The sequence below is a fragment of the Benincasa hispida genome, chromosome 12 (assembly GCF_027475165.1).
Source record: "Benincasa hispida cultivar pf3 chromosome 12, pf3_genome.v1.1, whole genome shotgun sequence".
NCBI classification, from domain to species: domain Eukaryota; kingdom Viridiplantae; phylum Streptophyta; class Magnoliopsida; order Cucurbitales; family Cucurbitaceae; genus Benincasa; species Benincasa hispida.
Genome location: NC_143489.1, coordinates 73073896 through 73088134, shown reverse-complemented (window position 1 = coordinate 73088134; position 14239 = coordinate 73073896).

The window sequence follows — 14239 nt, the reverse complement described above, 5'->3', positions numbered from 1 at the left end:
CTCAAGAACCTTGCTAGACCTCGAATGGACAAAAAACCCACAAAATACTCACTAGCTCTAGGGGAAAATGTGGAAAGATGGAGGAAATACGGTGACAATGAAGGAAATCGAACATGAGGATTTCCATGAGTAGCGGAATGATCATTCCAAATTTCATTCGCATATGAACATAAACAATTATGGTACACAAACGGAAACATACAGGCTATGCACAAAACGAAACTATAACATGCTTTTCTACAATCAAGGTTACACATATCTTTGAAGACTTATCTTCAACACCCTTAATCACAAACGCTCGATCAATCAGCAAGATTGCAACTCTGAACGCTCGAGCTCTACGACCGCTACAATGCACGATCACAACGATCACGAACTCAGTGATCTCCAAGAACACGAACAATCGGCAACCACCACACGAACACCGCGAACTCGACGAAAAAAAGTTCTGTGCAAGGAACAATCTTTTCCCAAGAACTCTCAACACAATCTTCTCCCACAAGCTGAGGCAAGAGGTGCTAAAATCTATAAATAGCAACACTCAACACAAGCTGAAGAGAGGGAGACGAAGAGACGGGGAGACCAGGAGAATAACAAAAAGAAGTTCTGTGCAAGGAACAATCTTCTCCCAAGAACTCTCCTGAGAAGGAAGTTCTCCACCTCATTCCTCCACTCATCCAACTTGCCGGCAAGCAAGCAGCTTCGATCAGGATCCGTGCTAGGACATTGACACGCAGCTCTCGACTATTCTTACTTTCTGTTCATCATTTGTTGTTCATTTTCTATCTATCATTCATATCTCTGTAACAAACACTTTACCAATTAATATCACTACCATTCTCATCTTCATCTCTCTGTTCACTATTATGCATTCATCCTTCATTTCTTTCACCATGAGTCACTAAACTTCTAGGGTGTGGGAGAAGGATTGAGCGAGAGAGTCAATCCATGTTGAAGATGTCAACTAAGTTTATTTAACGTAGCTCAATGGCATCTTCACCTGCGAGAGCAGAAGTGAAGATGTTAATCCACCTCTCGAAAGAAGGTTGATAGAATATGTTAACTAAAGCAAGAAGTATTTCTAAAAAGAAAAACAACCTTGTGTTTGGAAATGTTCGTCCTTGATTATCATAGAATATGGTGACACAGGCGATCACCGAGAGGTGTAAGCCAAAGGAAGACAGAACCTTAGTTGCATCCTTAACAGGACTGACAAACTCGCGATAATCTTTTCCCCTAACCCGTTTCACCCTACGTTTCTATCCACAAGACTTGCCATCACATTCACTCGCACACCTTGCACCATTTCAGCTTTATTTATTACATGCTTGTTCATTTACCATCGCATTTTACTCTCTAGCACTTCACAATCATAATTTGTTTATGATCGCACATATCAACTCATTGTCGCACAAACATTGCAAATCCCCGCATTCGACCTCAGATCATTATGAGAAACTCGCGATGGAATTATACTTGGCTTCATTGCGAGAAAACTTGTGATGTGCATAACACTATCTAAATGCATCAATTGGTATTTTACAACAAACTCTATAACATCGCATATTGTAACGCATAATTTGATGATCATAAACTTGTAAGGCATAAAATTTATCTTCTTATGTCATACAACGCATGGATGATTATAATGCAAGATACAACTTGTAAGCGCATAATACGATGATATGCGATACTACTTCTAGATGTATGCATTATTAACGAAATGCTTGTAGTATGCTATGCGTTGTCACAAGTTTCCTTGCGTTGAAACCAAGTATAATTCCACCGCAAGTTTCTCAGAGCGATCCGAGGTCGAACATAGGGATTGTTTTAGGTTAATTATGTTACATTCGTGATATATGCGACCGGGGTTTTTTTTTCAATTTAATAAAAGTGAAGTTTGTACATGCGATAAATTAAAATCATGCGGTAAAGTAAAATTGCAATAAAATAAAGTTGTACAGTAAAATAAAGTGCAATAAAAGTAAACCTAAGCTATGATTATACAAGATATAGGTTACATGATACATGATACCGAGTTTGAGACTGACTGTGAAGGTTATACAAAGAATTGTGTTATGCGGTGGCAAGGCTTTATGTACGAAGCAGAAAGAGAAAAGATAATTAGTACAAACATCGCAAGTTCATTAATTGCGTTAAAGATATAACTACGGTTCCGCTTCCTCTTGGCATACACCTCTCGGTGATCGACCGTGTTCCCACATCTCTGTGGTGAAACAGGGATGAACGTAATGAATGCAAGGTTGCTTCCATCTCTGGAAGTACTTCTCGCTTTAGTTAACACATTCTTCTAACCTTCTCTCGACAGATCAGAATGGAATCTTCACTTCTGCTCTCACAGGTGAAGATTCCGTCTAGCATGCTTTAGCTAAACATATTTATTTCTTTAGCACAGATTAATTTACTTGTTTAATTCATTCTAATTACCAAGTGATTAAGAAAACATCATGGAGAAAGCGATTTATGGAGGAACAGAAATAGACAGAAATATGGAGATGAAAATGATCATGACATTTAATTATAGAATCAAGCGTCTGATACATGGTGTGAATGATTTAGACTAAGAAGATGAGATACAATTGATGATAGAGATAGAAACAAATACAGAAGAGTGCCAACATCTTGGCTCAGATCTGGATGGAGAAATCGTTTGTCGGCGTATGTAGTGAATGGAAGGATGAGCGAACATCTCAGGCTTACTCAACCGGTAGAGTTGTTCCAGGTACAGAGCTTCACGATGGGGATTTGGAATGATTCACCCTAAGACTCACCTCTCGGCCTTGCCTCTTTTCTTCTCGGATCTTCTCCGATTAGCACTCAGATCAGCCTCTCTCTCAATATACAAATATCAAAATAGCATTGTATCAAGTATATCTCTTAGTGAATTCTCTGAGGGTATTTATAGATGAATGCTCTGACTCTCTGCCGTGTGGTCCCCACTTTATTGTTATGGAAATTCTGAAAATGGTGGAATAAATATTCCTTCTGTTTGCAATCAATCCGTCGAAAATGCACAACAGTTAGTTGTACACGTGTCAAAATCCTACGTGATTGCGTTGCTCATTTGTATCTTCAATCGTTTGTCCGCATACGGTGTTGTTTTTTATTACCGCATGCAGTTGAAGTTGCGTTGATCACAAAGCTCTTAATCGATTGTCGCAAGTGTCGTCATTACGTTGATCGTCTATTCATTCCTAAATGATGGGCGCAATACGACGTAGATGCGTTAATCTCTTTTTTCTCTTGAGCCATGAACGCATACGGTGACTTGATTGCCTGCAAAACAGACTTGAAATATTCTTTTCTACCATCGCAATGGTGTCAGTGGGTGTATTGACGACAATTTATAATTCTTGCATTTCTTAGCTCATTTCCATAAAATTGATGCAAATTTCCTCTCTTTTAACCGCAATAGCTAAATAAAGCAGTATAAATAACTTGTATTTCTACAAGTTATCACACCCCCAAATTTAGATATATGCTTGTCCTCAAGCATATCTTCTAATAAGGAAATAATGCTCAATTCCTATCCTAAATTTTGCGTCGATTGGTTGCTCTGAATGCTCCACTTAGGCAACATTACTTGACAACGCAATTTCCTTCTATCCTTGCTAATTCATATCAAAGCCCTACTTTATTCTTCTATACTACAAATTTCTGCTAAAAAATGCTTTTCTAGTTTTAAAAAGAATGTATACCTCTTCTTTATCAAAACAACTTGATGCGTCCGTATGCGGTGGTCAAATTTTTGCATCATTTATTAGAGACTATTGGTCATGGTTACACTCTTCGTTTTGGCTTGTTCCCACGGGTGTCATGCGAACATCCAACTTTGGTTGTGTGCCAATTTCAACTTTAACTCATGAATTTCAGAGGAGTTGTCTCTTGCATTCTTTGATTTTCTTTTTCTTATGCATTTTTCTCTTTTCATATTGCGTTGTTCTTGGAAACCCACCTTCGTTTTGGCTTGTTCCCATGGGTGTCATGCGAACATCCAACTTCGAGCAGGTTCCTATCACAACTAACTCTTATCAGATTGGGAATGTTTTGAAGTTTTCCTTTGCGCTGACATTGGAGTTGATATGAAAACTCTCTGTTTTTTTTTTTTTTTTTGGAGATGAAAAAAATGAACGCATTTTTCTTAATGACCGCATACTTTTGATCTCATCTGCTCAAACCTTCTCCACCCCCAAATTTAAAAATGCGCAAGGTTCTCATTGCGTTGTTTTGATAGAATAGACAAACACTTAGATAAAATTTCAAAAAGAAGGTTTGAGCAGAATTTTGAAGAGTAAAAGGTAAAGCATTGCTAGGCTACGAATTACCTAAGTGTTAGTTAGAAATTACAAAGTGTGGGAAATGTTCTAAGTGAATGCATATTATACATCATGGCAATGCAATGAATAATGCAAAAAGAAAGATTGCATCGTTGACAAAGGATGATGAAGAAGAGGCACAGACCCATAGAGAGAATTACTACTTAGTTGTTTTGAAAATTAACTAAGTATACAAATAATTACAAATAACGCAATACAAAAATTTTGGCCTATACAAAGAATCAAAGAATTTAGCTAACTCAGAAAAATAATGAATTGAAATTATCTTTTGAATTTGATTCAGACGGGTGCACGATAAAAATTGACACCGTGCTTTCATTAATGCAAATACATTTTTGTTGAGGACGAGCAACAACGCATGCATCCCCTCAACACACCCCTTAATTCAATGCATTCCTGGAGGATCGGGTGCACGGTATTTCTACCAGTGCAACACTACCTCAACATAGTGCATTTTCACTAAGGATGGGCAAAGGACACATACACGCGCAACACACCCCTCAACGCAATGCAGTTGAGTGTAATGGTCGCAAGGTGTCTCTTGTTATCCCACAATGCACCCCTCATTGCGTTACATACCGATTTTTATTTTTCTTTTTAATTCATCAATAATGCAAGTCGAAAAGACTTTACGATGTTCAATGTTTCATCCAGTCATTCACAAAAGTTAAGTACAGCGCTACTAATGCATACAAATTAAAGCAATTAAACATGACATGGAAATACTCAACTGAATTAAATTGAAGGTAAATACAGAAAGCATTAAAAGCTAATTCTAATAAGCAGTAAATAACGCAATTTAGAAAGCTGTAAAGAAAGCAAGTAAACATAAATAGGGATGCTGATTGAAAGAAGTTCTTAGAATTACTGCAATCATATCCCCTGCAAGCGGTTAATCCTGCTTGCCCAAGTCAAGTACAGGCTTAATCTGTTGACCATTGACTTTAAACGCATTATTCCCGTCTAAAGTTGTTAGTTCTACTGCGCCGTGGGGAAAGATAGTCTTGATTCGGAACGGTCCAGACCAGCGAGACTTCAACTTTCCTGGGAACAATCGCAAACGTGCATTAAATAATAATACTTGTTGACCTTCGACGAACGTCCGGTCATTTATGCAGTCGTCATGCCACTTCTTGGTTTTCTCCTTATAAATCTTGGCATTTTCATTGGCGTCCCTTCGCCATTCGACCAGCTGGTTCAGTTGTAGCTTCTGAACTTTCCCCGAACTTGCTAAATCAAACTTCAGCTTCTTGCATGCCCACATCGCCTTATGTTCCAACTCGAGCGGCAGATGACAAGCTTTTCCAAAGACCAGGGCATATGGGGACATGCCAATTGATGTTTTATAGGCAGTCCTGTATGCCCACAGTGCTTCATCAAGCTTGGGTGACCAATCCTTCATAGAGGTATTGACTACCTTCTCCAAGATAGTTTTGATCTCTCGGTTAGAAATCTCTGCCTGCCCCTTAGTCTGTGGGTGATAAGCGGTTGCAACTCTATGGCTGATGTTAAATTTAGTCAACAGGTTGGTGATTATGCGGTTGATGAAGTGAGAGCCCTCATCGCTGATTAAGGCCCGTGGCATCCCATATCGAGCAAAAATATTCTTCTTTAGAAACTTCGCCATTGTGGCCGCATCATTCTTGGCACATGTGATGGCCTCAACCCATTTTGATACATAATCAACTGCGACTAGTATATGATGATGACCTTCTGATGGTGGAAATGGGCCCATGAAGTCAATTCCGCAAACATCAAATAATTCAACCTCTAAGATTGACGTCAACGACATTTCATTTCTTTTAGACATATTCCCCGTTCTCTGGCATCTGTTGCATTACATAACGTGGGCATGGGCATCCTTAAACAGCGTTGGCCAGAAATAGCCACACTATATGACCTTTGTGGCAGTCCGCTGCCCCCCAAAATGTCCTTCATAAGGGGACTCATGACACAGCTCCAGAATGTGCTTGACTTCGTGCTTAGGAACATATCAACACAGTATGTGATCAGGTTCAAGTCGATATAGGAATGGGTCGTCCCAGAAATAAAATTTCACGTCATGTCTTAGCTTCTTCTTCTGCTGGCAAGTATAGTCATCTGGTATTTGACTGCAGATGATGAAGTTCACAATGTTCGCATACCAGGGAACATTAATATCTACTGACATCAACAGCTCATCAGGGAATCTTTCCTCAATATCTTTTTCTTTCCCTTAAACCTCGCCATTTTCCAATCTTGACAAATGATCAGCGACTTGGTTCTCGGTGCCTTTCCGGTCTTTGATTTCTAGGTCAAACTCTTGCAGGAGCAACACCCACCATATAAGCCTTGGTTTCGCATCCTTCATTGTCATCAGATATTTGATCGCAGAGTGATCGGTATACACCACAATGTTTGTTCCAATTAAGTACTGTGGGAATTTCTCCAATGCAAATACCACTGCGAGCATTTCCTTCTCTGTGGTTGTATAATTCTCCTACACATCATTCAAAGTTTTGCTCGCATAATAGATAGGATGCAATACCTTTTCCTTGTGCTGACTCAACACTGCGCCCACTGCATAACCACTAGCATCACATATCAATGCAAATGGTTGCGTTCAATCTAGCGCGATCAAAATGGGTGTGGTGATGACCGCATCTTTCAATATGTTGAATGCTTCAGTGCACGCATCATCAAAATTATATCCACAGTCAGCTTCAAGGAGCACACTTAGGGGCCTTGTGATCTGGGAGAAGTTGCGAATAAATCTTCGATAAAACCCAGCATGTCCCAGAAAGCTCTTAAGTGTTTTCACATTCACTGGTGGAGGTAGCTTGGAAATTGCATCGATTTTCGTCTGATCGACTTCTAATCATGCCTTCGAGATTTTATGACCCAGAACAATTCCTTCTTCAATCATAAAGTGGCATTTTTTCCAATTCAGAATAAGATTCGTTGCCACACATCTCTTCAAGACTTTCTCGAGGTTAGCTAAACAAGAGTCACAATTATTGCTGAAAACTGAAAAATCATCCATGAATACCTCGACTGACTCTTCTAAGTAATCTAAAAAGATCACCATCATACATCGTTAGAAAGTGCTTGGTGCATTGCAGAGTCCAAATGGCATGCGTCGGAATGCAAATGTACCAAATGGGCACGTGAAGGTTATCTTATCTTGATCCTTCGGTGCGATTGCAATTTTGATGTTCCCTGAATAGTCGTTAAGAAAACAGAAGAATTCATTCCCAGCAAGTCTGTCTAACATCTGATCAATAAACGGGAGTGGAAAATGGTCCTTTTTAGTGGCCAAATTTAACTTGTGATAATCCATACAGATTCTCCACCCTGTGGTTGTCCTTGTGGGAATTAATTCATTCTTGTCATGTCATGTCACCTATGGTTGTTTAGGTGAGATGTAAGTCTCAAGTATCAACGGTGTTATATACAGAGACGAATCATCTCATGGTCCGGTCTTATACAAACTCTTTGTATAGGACACCCCCGCTCGCATGTCTCCATGATAACGGGCAGAAATGCACGTTATTACAGTGCTAAGTTATTAAACGATGAAGGTTTGCGTTGATAAAATATGTTAGATTGCGTCCAAAAAGCATTAAGTTCATAACATTGCGGTCGCATGCGTCCATCACATAAGAACAGTTAACTTGCGTATTTTTATGCAGAATGTACGTTGACGCAAGGCGAATAGCATGGTCACAAGAAATCAACGGACGAGCGCGGCATTATCGTAAGGCTTTCCAATGATTTGTGCTCGCAAACATCTGCTCAAGAAGGATTGCCTCATAGAGCCGGTGCAACTTGGTGGGCGCATCTGGGTGAAAAGCATAATTAATCACGATGGGACAGAAAGCTGATGACGGTTGAATCCGAATTAAGTTGACAAGACACTAATGATAACAAGTACACTCAGCTTTTTGGTGACAAATATTCTGCACATCAGTCAGAGAATTAAAGCCATTCCATCTGTGTAATCATAAGAAAGAAGCCGCCTTTCACCCCGAAGCTCTATAAACACCGAATGCAACCTTCAGAAAAGGGGTTCAGCGAGTTTGGAGAGTTAGAGAATTTTGCCTTAGATAGATTAGCTTTGTTCTTAGATTTTCTTTTCCTTAAGGCAGAAGTGAGAGAAGCGAGATTGTGCCGATAGATCATTCCAGTGAACTTGGGAGAGTGCCAGAAGCATCAAGATCAGAGAGAGGGCCAGCTCCTACGGAAGCAGAAATATCTTTTGAACAGAATAGAGTTGACAGTGTAAAGGCCTTGGGAAGCAAGGGATTGCTACTAGGCTCTCTATCCTTAACTTCCATTGTCATTTTGTACTCAAACATATCTATAGAAATGGAATTTACTTCTTTATATCTGTTCACTCTCTGTTTGTCACGCATGAGTAGCTAAATTTGTCGAATAGGTTGAGAAGTATTTAGCTAGCTTAACTGGGGATATTCACTCTATGAGATTATCTTGTATTATGTATGCTTCATTCGTCCATTAGAGATAATCTGAAGGGTAGTCTAAGGACAGGATCTAGGCTTGGGAAAGTCAAGTTAGAATCTAGGCTTGGGATAGTTAGGTTAGAACGCATAATCAAGAGATAGGAGCTTAGGAATAAGCACTGTTTTCTATTAACGCATCACATGCATCCTAGAGATAGGATATGATTGTGTTCAGTCACCTTGTCTTTGTGTGCATCTTGCATCATCGCATAGGAAAAGAGTAGAGACTTAGGAATAAGCTCTATGGACATTGTTACATTCAACACATGCGTCCTAGAACTAGAAGCATCGCATTTGCTTTAGAAAATGATCTGTTGTCGCATGAGTGTAGCATGATCGCATAGTTTGACGCATTCCCAAGAAACGCTAGTGAAAGACCTTCTCAACCCGTTCCTCCGCATACTCAATGTATCTACCGCATAATCGAACTTTTCTCAAATCTGTCGCATACATTTATTTTATACCGCAACCAACAACACCAAACAACTATTTGATTTACCAGTTACCGCAAAGTCTTCTTAGAAATTATCACCACATACTGTTTTCCCTAGTCCCTGAGTTCGACCCTGGACTTACCAGGAAACTCAACGGGGTTTATACTTAGATTCCGCTAAGAAAACTTGTTGTTCAACGCATTTCCATCACCGCATCTCATTCCATAAATTCATCACATAAAATAACGCATCACTCCATATGAATAGTCAGGATCTACCATCTATAGTAGTTCACAACACTTGCAAACCTCTACAGAGCGGGTCCTATCAGTTGTGTAACTAGGATCAGGTATCCCACCTTAATCCTTATGCTACAGACCTATTTAGGTATCACTTAAGGCATGATCCACTTGTATATCTCATATACATGCTTAAGTTTACATACGATAACCATGGAGCTTTGTTTATTGGATATGAGTAAATGTCAGATAAAATAATTCTTAGTTTATTCATAACAATGTGTATATATTACAAACTACGAGACTCCGAGAGAATTAGGACACCAATCCCAACGACCAACAGGCGATCAATAGAGGTACACCGACGACGAACTAGTCTGAGCAGTTATAGGAGATACTGGCGGCGGCTGAGGGTTAGGTGATGGCTTAACCCTGGCGAGCGGCTCAAGACAAAGATGGAAGGGACTAGGTTTCGCGTGCGCTGGTTTAGGGACTAGGTCTGCAGCGGAAGCGGGATCGGTCCCAATTTTTAATTTTTCACATAATTAAAATTACAGAACATATAAAATATGCATTAACAAATTTTATAGAATGTTAATTGAGGGAGGAAGAAAGGAAGAATTAAAACTTACCCTTGAAGTCAAAAGGTCTTCACGTATCCCCCTCCTCAATCCGATCACGAACTCTTCGTCTGTAACTCGATCTTCAAAAATGCAACAACCCACATTTCGGCCATTACCACAAGAGAACCTCCTGTATTCTCCTTAAGGGATGAGAATAAACAGAAATGGTGGGATCTACTAAGATTTTGGGAAGACGGAAAGGATTTTGATAGAGGAAGAAGAAAAGCTTTTTTCTTCTCTATGTGTTCTTTGGAAAATTTTCCAGAGAGAACTTTTCTTCTTCATAAGCAAGAGAGAAAGGAAGAATAATCTTACGGTAACTCCCCCTTCACATAATAATAGAATGAGAGAAAATTAAGCGGAAGGAAGTTGTAACTCCTTCCCTTTAATTTTAAATAATTTAATTTAATTTAATAAATAATAAATATATATACATATAATAACTAACTTATTATATGTATAACTATATGTTATATCAAATATAACACATAACCTATAATTTTTATATTATACCAAATACAATATAACCTATAGTTTTTATTTCTCTCGATCAATCACGGTATTTTGTATAAATCACATTTATATTAAATTTAATTAAACGTCTCATTCATATAATTAGTATTTGAATCATATTCAAATATTTAATTTCTCTCAAAATCAACTTTATATTATAATGTATCAAATACATTATTTTAATTATATCACATATAATTAATTTAATTAATTATATCATTTTCAATTAATTCCCTCAATTAATTTGAGCAATTCAAATTAATCCAAAATTGATTTTTAATAATCCTTGTTGAGCTGACTGCTGATATCAGACTTCCTGCAGTTAATCTATTGCTTCCTACTAGGATTACGTCCTAACTATCTTATTTCTTGAACACTACCTCTTTCTTATAGTAGTCCACTGAGGCACGATATTTACTTAGGAAATCCATTCCTAGGATGGCATCAAACTCTAACAAATCTAAGGGAAGCAAATCAACATAAAAATCATGACCATTTATCAGCACAACACAATGTTTATAACATTCCCCTATTATTATCACATCTCTCATGGAGGTAGAGATATATAACTCTTCAGACATGGGCTCAGACAACCTATCTATACTAGATGTAAACATGTTGGATATAAATGAATGTGTGGCACCAAGGTCAAATAAAACATAAGCAGACTGTCTACATAACATCACATTATCGGTCACAACATCTGGAGACTTTGCTACCTCCTGGTGCATCACCGCATACACTCGCCCCTACTACGGGGCTCGACCTACGACACCTTCTGCTTGGCACCACTTGATCCTTCACCTCGATTTCCAGCGCCCCTTGGGGTTAACTGTTTGAGAAGTTATCTGTTGTGCTGTTGGGACTTCCCTGTTCACCTGGGGACAATCTCTTTTGAAATGTCCTACTTGACCGCATTGGAAACATACCCCGCTTCCACAATAGCACACTTCAAGATTCCTCTTGCCACAACTAGGCACATCGGTTTCCTGTCCATACTAGCTACAGACTCACCAGCTTGTGGCATCTCTGGGCGGCTGACTGCACTGGCCGTGGGTCTCAGTTTCCTCTTTCCAGATCCCTGCCAACTCATACCCCTGAATTGGCTTCCACTAGACTAACTTGCAACTGGAGGTCAAGATCCCCTATCTCTTGGCCTTACTACAGCCTCACCACCTCTTTGCAACTGCTCATCATCTGCTACTGTTCCACTTGTATCGCCGTTTCGACTAACTGTTAAAGTCTAACCAATTATTCGTAGATGTCACTAGAGTCCTCATCTCTTTCCTCAGTCATTGCTCAAACTTCCTGCATCTATCTCTTTCCTCAACAATAATCGGTAGAGTATACTATGATAATTCTATAAATTTCTACTCGTACTCTACCACTGACATCTTCCCTATGTCAGTCTAAGGAACTCATCCCTTTTCGCGTCTTGGAAGGAGCTGAGGTAATACTTGTCTTCAAAGGCCTTCCTGAACTCAAGCGATAACATCGTATTCGTACTGGCTCGTCTGGCGGACATCACCTTCTACCAATTCCTTGCTCTCTTCTGAAGTAGGAATGTAGTTAATGCTACCTTTCTGTCCTCTGGGCAGCCCGTAACATTAAAACAATTTTCAATTACATCAAACCATAACTCGGCTTCAACTGAGTCTATTGTACCCTCGAATGCCATAGCCTCTAGGGCTTTGAGCCTCTCAATGCTATACTTTTTCTCTGGGTCAAACTGTACTGAGCCAACACCGGTTGCCAACCTCTGTGCTATTCTGTCAAAAACTCTATCTTCTAGTTGAGGATCTGCCCTTGCCTGGGGAGTACTAGACTCTCCCTTAGATTTCATTTCTTGATTCACTGGATCTCTTACCTTTCTCTTTCTTCCTGGTGGGTTCTTTTTAACCTCAGGGCCTCTATTGGTAGGGTCAGTATTCCTTTCTCCTGTCTGCTTGCTTTGTCTACCACTTTGCCTTAGCATTTTCATCTATTAGAATATACACATGTTAGGGACTCGCACTTAGAGACTTAGACTTATGCATGAACTCTCTCGCTCATTCCCAAAATCATATGCTCTAATACCAACTTGTCACACCCTCTCTCAGATTACCCTCTTAACTTGGAAGAAGATATGACGGTAGCAGTTACTAGCCTTATCGCCAGCACTTACTACCTTTACTTACTTACTTAACTCCTGAAGTGCCAACCTGATAAACATTATTAAATTATACAGTTAGGCCCACATCAAGAAAGCTCAACATTAACTTCCATACAATCGCATGCTTAACAAACCATAACACAATACCTACAAATAAAATATTACAGTTGGGCCCAAACTTAACTAACAAAACCCTGACTCCCCTCGCAACATGTGTACATCGTTATAGACCATTAACCTAAATTCTTTTAACTATCGGGTCTTTCAGTGGCAAGCAGCAGCAAGATCAACCTTGAGGAATCTGACCGCTACCTGAGAAAAGAAAACATAGGAAAACTGTGAGCTAGTTACCCTGTGAGTGACTATAGAAATCATATTATGCCATGCTTCACATTATTATAAAACATGTAAACATACTAGAAAACGTTTCATGCAACTTCTGATAAAACATAAACATAATCATAATCGCATGCTTTTTTAAGGAAAACTCATCAATCATCAATAAATCTCATTAAACCTTAGTTGAGAACGAGTATACATCGCTCTAGCTTCTAATGTCTGTATCCAACCAAGAGACCCATACTTCGACCTCAGATTACTGGTATATGGCCTAAGAGGCCCACACTTCAGCCTCTCATTTAGAACTACCTACGTGCATGTGGAGTTTCTAAGTACCGTCAACACCTTAGGTACTTTTTGTATACCTTCTATACCTTTAGTATCCGACTTACTAAACATATCATGCTTAAAAAAACATATACATTAAGAATCATTCAATCATAGCTTTTAGCATAGCATTTGTAAAAACATAGCTTTTATCTTAAAAACGCATGCTTCATCATGGATACTTAGCTTTTGTAATAAATTAACATATAACCTTGACATGCGATAAAACATATATATGCTGGAGAAGAAATGCTATGCAATTCATAAAAGTTGGTTGCTTGAAAACGTATAAACTTATCATCAAACATCATTGAAATTGCATGGTCTTTTATGCACAAAACATTGAAAATGTTAAGTTTATTTTAGTCACTCACTACTCGTCCCGACTCTTAATAGTTTATAGGCTTCTCCCAGCTCTTCTTGGCTTGAAATAGTATAATTTCCTTTGTTAGTTTCCTTAGGATTCCCATCAAGGTGTTTCAAATAGTTTGCTTACCAGCGAGACCTTCTTTAGTGAGATCATCACTAAAGAGATTGCTACTAGCGAGATCATCAACACTAACAAGACTACCATCTATCCTTATGAGCGAGACTATCATCATCTAGCTGAGACCATCTTATGAGCGAGACTTAGCATAAAATCAGCGAGACTTTCATCCTTAGCGAAACTTACCATTATTAGCAAGCCTTAGCATAAATTTTAGCAGGACTAGGAAGCAAATCAGTGAGACTTAAGTGACTTGGGAGACCTA